The sequence below is a fragment of the Ananas comosus genome, unplaced genomic scaffold (assembly GCF_001540865.1).
Source record: "Ananas comosus cultivar F153 unplaced genomic scaffold, ASM154086v1, whole genome shotgun sequence".
Lineage (NCBI taxonomy): Eukaryota > Viridiplantae > Streptophyta > Magnoliopsida > Poales > Bromeliaceae > Ananas > Ananas comosus.
Genome location: NW_017893554.1, coordinates 5,865 through 11,089, shown reverse-complemented (window position 1 = coordinate 11,089; position 5,225 = coordinate 5,865). Strand labels below are relative to the sequence as shown.

Sequence of the window (5,225 nt, the reverse complement as noted above, 5' to 3'; positions counted from 1 at the left end):
CACATCCTTTACTCATCCCTATCCTCCCAGCTCGACCCTTGGACCTCTTCAGAAGTTGCTGGAGCTCAGGAGAGAGTCTTCCACCTTCTCTCTTTCTCTCTCTCTAGGGCTTTTCTCTCTCTACGAGAAAACCGCCGATTCGAGTTGATTTCGCGCCGGGTTCGTCGCTTGCTGTTTAGGCAGACTTGGGGCCAGCTTCTAAAAGGTAAAATTGAGTGTTTTGACAGTATGATTCGTGTCTAATGCTGAGAATCACTGAAAAAGAGTTTTAGAGGGCTATTTAACTTGATTTCTCTCTAATTCATAGTTTAGCGTCGGATTTTGACGCGTTTTGGTTTCGTTGCTTCCATCTGTGTGTAACAGAGATTCCAGCAGCTAGAGGAGAGATGTTTAGCTGTGAATTGACCCCCTTAGACCAGGGATAATCTAATTTGAAGCTTACTTAAGGTAATTAGCTACTTACAAAGCTAATTCGGAATTAAATGCGATTTGTTGGAACAACTTGACGCAGTTTCGTATGATCTCTTCACAGCAGGTCTTTGAGTCTCTTTGAGCTGAACTTGTACTCTTAGAAGCTGGTTTGGAAGCTATTCTATCCTGTGGTAAGCAGGAATTTCAGGTCTAAAACTGATTGAGTAAAATTTGACTATAATAGCTTATATGTAAGCATATTGATGTCGTTTCGGTATTGTGCGCAGCAAGAAGGTTTAGTTGATCCTTGGACCGCCTTCTACTGGCATTGGAGGGCCTTTGGAAGCTTAACTTGAGGTATTATACTAGCCCAAAACAGGCATTTAAGGGTTACTTTGTACTAAGTACAAATTAGGCCGAAATCGGACATTTCGGTCGTCCTTTTGATACAGTGTTGATGTTCGTTTTCAGCAGGGTTGGAGCCTTGTGGAGCTGATTATTGCGACTTCTTGTGACTATTTGGAGCTTAGTACTAGGTGGGTTTGACCTAACCAGAGCAAGTGAAGCTCCCCTATGTTCTATATGTAGTATAGAATCAATATAATGGTGTGCAATCGTGGTTAATATAGAACTCGAAACATGTCACTATAATGTTTGCTATATGATTGAAATAGAATCTCTATAAAGTAGAGAACAATGACATTCGTTGACCTTATTGACTGTAAAGTAGACAACAATGACATGCTTGTGCTTATGTTGGTAGTGCCATGTTAATGAAAGATTCTAATGCCATATGTAAATTAGCATTACTCTTGCAGGCTTATTAATCTAGTGAATACTAATTATTGCCAATATTTATTATATTGAGAATTCCGATCAAAGGATCGAGAACTTTGCAAGTTGGAAAGTGATGATTGAGACATGTTGGACTGTGGATTTGCTTGTTGCCATTGTGCTCATTCGCACACGCTTGTGAGGGTCGCCCCCTACAAGCCGGCACTCCGGAGTTGGCCTACGCGACAGTTGCTCGCCTGTGCGGGATTGGGTGCCGAAGTGGATTGCCGTGGGGAGTGTATACTACCACGGGGCCATTAGGCGCGGCGCAAGCTGGACTACCTTGGGTAGATCCCTGTGAATGAAAGGAAAGTGCTAAAGGAAATTGGACAGTAATGAATGATTACCAGTTACAGTGTATAGTCATTACTTACACATTTATGCTTGTGTTCATGCTTATTATAGTTGCTATGCTTCTATTATTCAGTTGATTCATTACTGTTGAGATTATGATTACATGTTGCTTACATGCTCATTACCTGTTAGCATTGCATAATTATATATCATGCAATTACTGCTTTCGCTTTCATTTAATACATCATGAGCCTAGTGGTGTAATTCGCCGAGGCTGGCGGCTTACCCACTGGGAACTATTGTTAATAGTTCTCACGCCCTTTTGGTGGTTGTTTTTACAGAGCCATCTACAGGAGAGGCTAGGGATCGTGGCAAGGGAGTCGCGTCTAGCTAGACATTGCTAGGAGCATGCTAGTCGATCACCTTGCTACTCGGGCTGCGACCGAAGGTGATGTCCCTATGTATAGAGAGACTGCCAGTGTATCTATTTTTGTGGACCCGTGATGTCTATGTACTATTGGGACCAGACTCTATAGTTATGATACTTATCTTTTAGTTGAGATTTTGGATTTTATACTCTCAGTTCTCTTGTTGGGAATATTGTGGACTGTACTTTGCTCTGATATCAGGATAGGATTATCTTATATTTTTACTCCTATCGACTTGTTTCTTGTAGACGCCTTATATACTGCAGGTGTATGGCGGATCTGTGCACGTACCGGATCTGCTTCCGCTGGTACCCGGGCGTGACAGATTATAGTGGTATCAGAGCATAGTGTTGAGTCTTAGTAGACCTAGTAAACCTTAGGCTGGTTGGACTATAAGAACAGGCTCGTGAGAGACGAGGTCTAGTTGAGTTGGTTGTTAGCGAAAGTATTTTGATTGGGTAATCTATAGACTCCGAATGGTAGGAGTTTGATCGAAATGTGCAATTGCTAACTTTGCAGAGGGCCACGTTGGCGGCCGACAACGTGACATCGGAAGTTAGTACGCGTTACATTTCATTGCTTTCGCTTGACTAGTTGGTTTATATCTAAAGTAAGGTTCAATAGTATAGGTTTTATTAATCTATATTGGTTTTGTGCTGCAGCTCAAGATGCCGTTGACTCGTTCGCAAGCCGCCGGGGCAGCTGAGGCAGCGGATGCAGAAGAAGTGGGGACTTCTATTACTTCTGGAGCTAGCGGGATCCATGAGTTGCAGGATCAGCTCGCAAAGCTGACAGATTTGGTTGCTCAGCAGGCTGCGGCCGCGCGACAGCAGATGGACGCTGCGTGTCGACAAGAGGATAGAATGAAGAGGTTAGAGGATTTACTACTGCGGCAGACAACAGACAAAGAGATTCCTGATCCTATACCTACAGTACCAGACAGGGATGCGACAGTGGGAGCACAGTCACCAGTACCTGACACACCCCCAGTAGCTCCGAGGGCGGAGACCCGACAGGAGACAGTAGCACCACCACCAGTACCTGTGGCGGCATCAGGGACAGTGGGACAGTGTTATCAGAGATGGTGGGGGTTGAGGAACGAGAGCGGATGATGGAACAATTGAATGAATTCCGTCGTTGCACCCCCCGTATCTTTGACGGGGAGAAAGCAGATCACTGGGTGGTCGAGAAATGGTTAATGCATATGGAGAAGCTATTCTATGATACATTCGTCGAGGAGCGATATAGAGTTTGGTTTGCGACGCACCACCTTGACGGCGAGGCTTACAGGTGGTGGGTGGACATTCGTGAGGATCCCCGTACTGATTTGTCCGCTATCACGTGGAACAGGTTCAAGGACTTACTGTTGACGACCTACTTTCCCCAGAGTGTAAAGAGGCAAATGGAAAGGGACTTGAGAAATCTTAGGCAGGGGGACAGGATAGTAGCTGAGTATGAACGAGAGTTTTCCCGTTTACTGCATTGTGTTCCTTTTGTGGTCAGAGATGATGAGGACAAGGCTCGGATTTTCGAGGTGGGTTTGCGACCTGCGATTTTCAGATTGGTCCAGGCGTCAAACCTCTCTACTTACAGGGATGTTGTGAACCGGGCCTTGATTGTGGAAAAGGGGGCAGAGATTATGAAAGAAAGAGATATTGTGGATCGGAGCAAAGGAAAAAGGCCAGCAGCTGAGAGCAGTGGTCAGCAATCCTTCAGGAGACCACCGAAATATCCGAGGGGCCAGCCGGGCCAGTCGAGAGGCCGAGGTTCTTCAGCACCCCGTGGAGCACCCCAGCGCCGTCGACAGCCACGTTGTGTCATTTGTGGTGGGCCTCACTTTCCACCACAGTGTCCACAACGTGGGGGCAGGTGCTTTCTGTGTGGTCAGGAGGGCCACTTTCGCTCAGAGTGCCCGAGAGGTTCTTCACCTGCACCCTCATCAGCATCAGCCCCTGCATCTTCAGCTCCGAGCCAAGGGACCCCATCAGCACCCTCGCAGTACAGACGACCACCGGGACAGCGGCAGTCTGAGAGTTCTCGACAGGGTTCGAGTGGGCGCATGTATGCTGCCCAGACTGAGGAGGCCGCAGCAGCGGAGGAGGTCGTAGCAGGTATCATTATGCTTTACGAGATTCGTGTTCGTGCATTATTTGATACTGGTGCTTCGCATTCTTTTATTGATCGGCAGTTCGCCGAGTTGCATAGCATTCGGGTAGTACCTACTTTGCATCCGGGACGAGTGACCGTGCCCGACCATACCCTAGATGTTCATGAATTTTGCCCTCGCTGCCCTGTTCGGGTAGGCGACTGGATTATGCCAGTGGATCTATTGGCACTACACAAACTAGGTGAGTTTGATGTAGTATTGGGTATGGATTGGTTGACACAGTATTATGCCACCATAGATTGCACGAACAGAACGGTGACCTTTAGGGAGCCGGGTCAACAGGAGTTTGTTTATAAGGGGTGTCAGAGTTCATTGTTCGCAATGACTATTAGCTCTTCGCGAGCACGACAGTTGATTTGGAGAGGCTGTGTAGCCTATCTGGCTAGCATTTCTGTGAGTAGTGGTGAAGCCACCAAGATTGATGATATTCTAGTTGTACGGGAGTTTGGAGATGTGTTTCCAGCCGAGTTGCCTCGTATGCCGCCTGATAGGAAAGTTGAATTTGTGATAGATGTTGTCCCGGGGACAACTCCAATCTCAAAAGCACTCTAGAGGATGGCACCCGCTGAATTGAAAGAGCTGAAGGCATAATTGCAAGATCTTTTAGATAAAGGATTCATTCGACCGAGTGTGTCGCCTTGGGGAGCACCGGTATTATTTGTCAAGAAGAAAGATGGATCCCTTCGGTTGTGTGTGGATTACCGAGAAATCAACAAAGTCATAATCAAGAATAAATATCCATTACCTAGAATCGATGATTTATTCGATCAGCTGCAAGGATCGAAAGTGTATTCTAAGATTGATTTGCAATCAGGTTATCATCAGCTTAAGATCAAGCCTGAAGAGGTTTCTAAGACCGCTTTTAGGACACGGTATGGGCACTATGAATTCACAGTTATGCCATTTGGACTGACTAATGCCCCAGCAGCCTTTATGGATTTAATGAACCGTGTCTTTAAGCCCTATTTGGATAGATTTGTGGTCGTGTTTATCGACGATATTCTGATCTACTCTCGAAGTAACGAGGAGCACGAAAGTCATTTGAGAACGGTGTTGCAAGTACTCCGCGAAAAGAAATTGTTTGCAAAATT

At 46.0% G+C, this 5,225-nt stretch overlaps 1 long non-coding RNA gene across 3 annotated transcripts; it reads left to right on the top strand.

Annotated features, from left to right (window-relative positions):
- Positions 1-1,919, top strand: LOC109706294. Of its 3 annotated transcripts, none has more exons than XR_002215158.1 (6): positions 1-205; positions 364-447; positions 536-602; positions 699-768; positions 886-947; positions 1,881-1,919. It is a non-coding gene; the product is annotated as an uncharacterized LOC109706294 (long non-coding RNA). The 3 variants fall into 3 exon arrangements; XR_002215159.1 differs by having other exon boundaries at positions 883-947; XR_002215160.1 differs by having other exon boundaries at positions 533-602.
- The last annotated feature ends 3,306 nt before the right edge of the window (positions 1,920-5,225 follow it).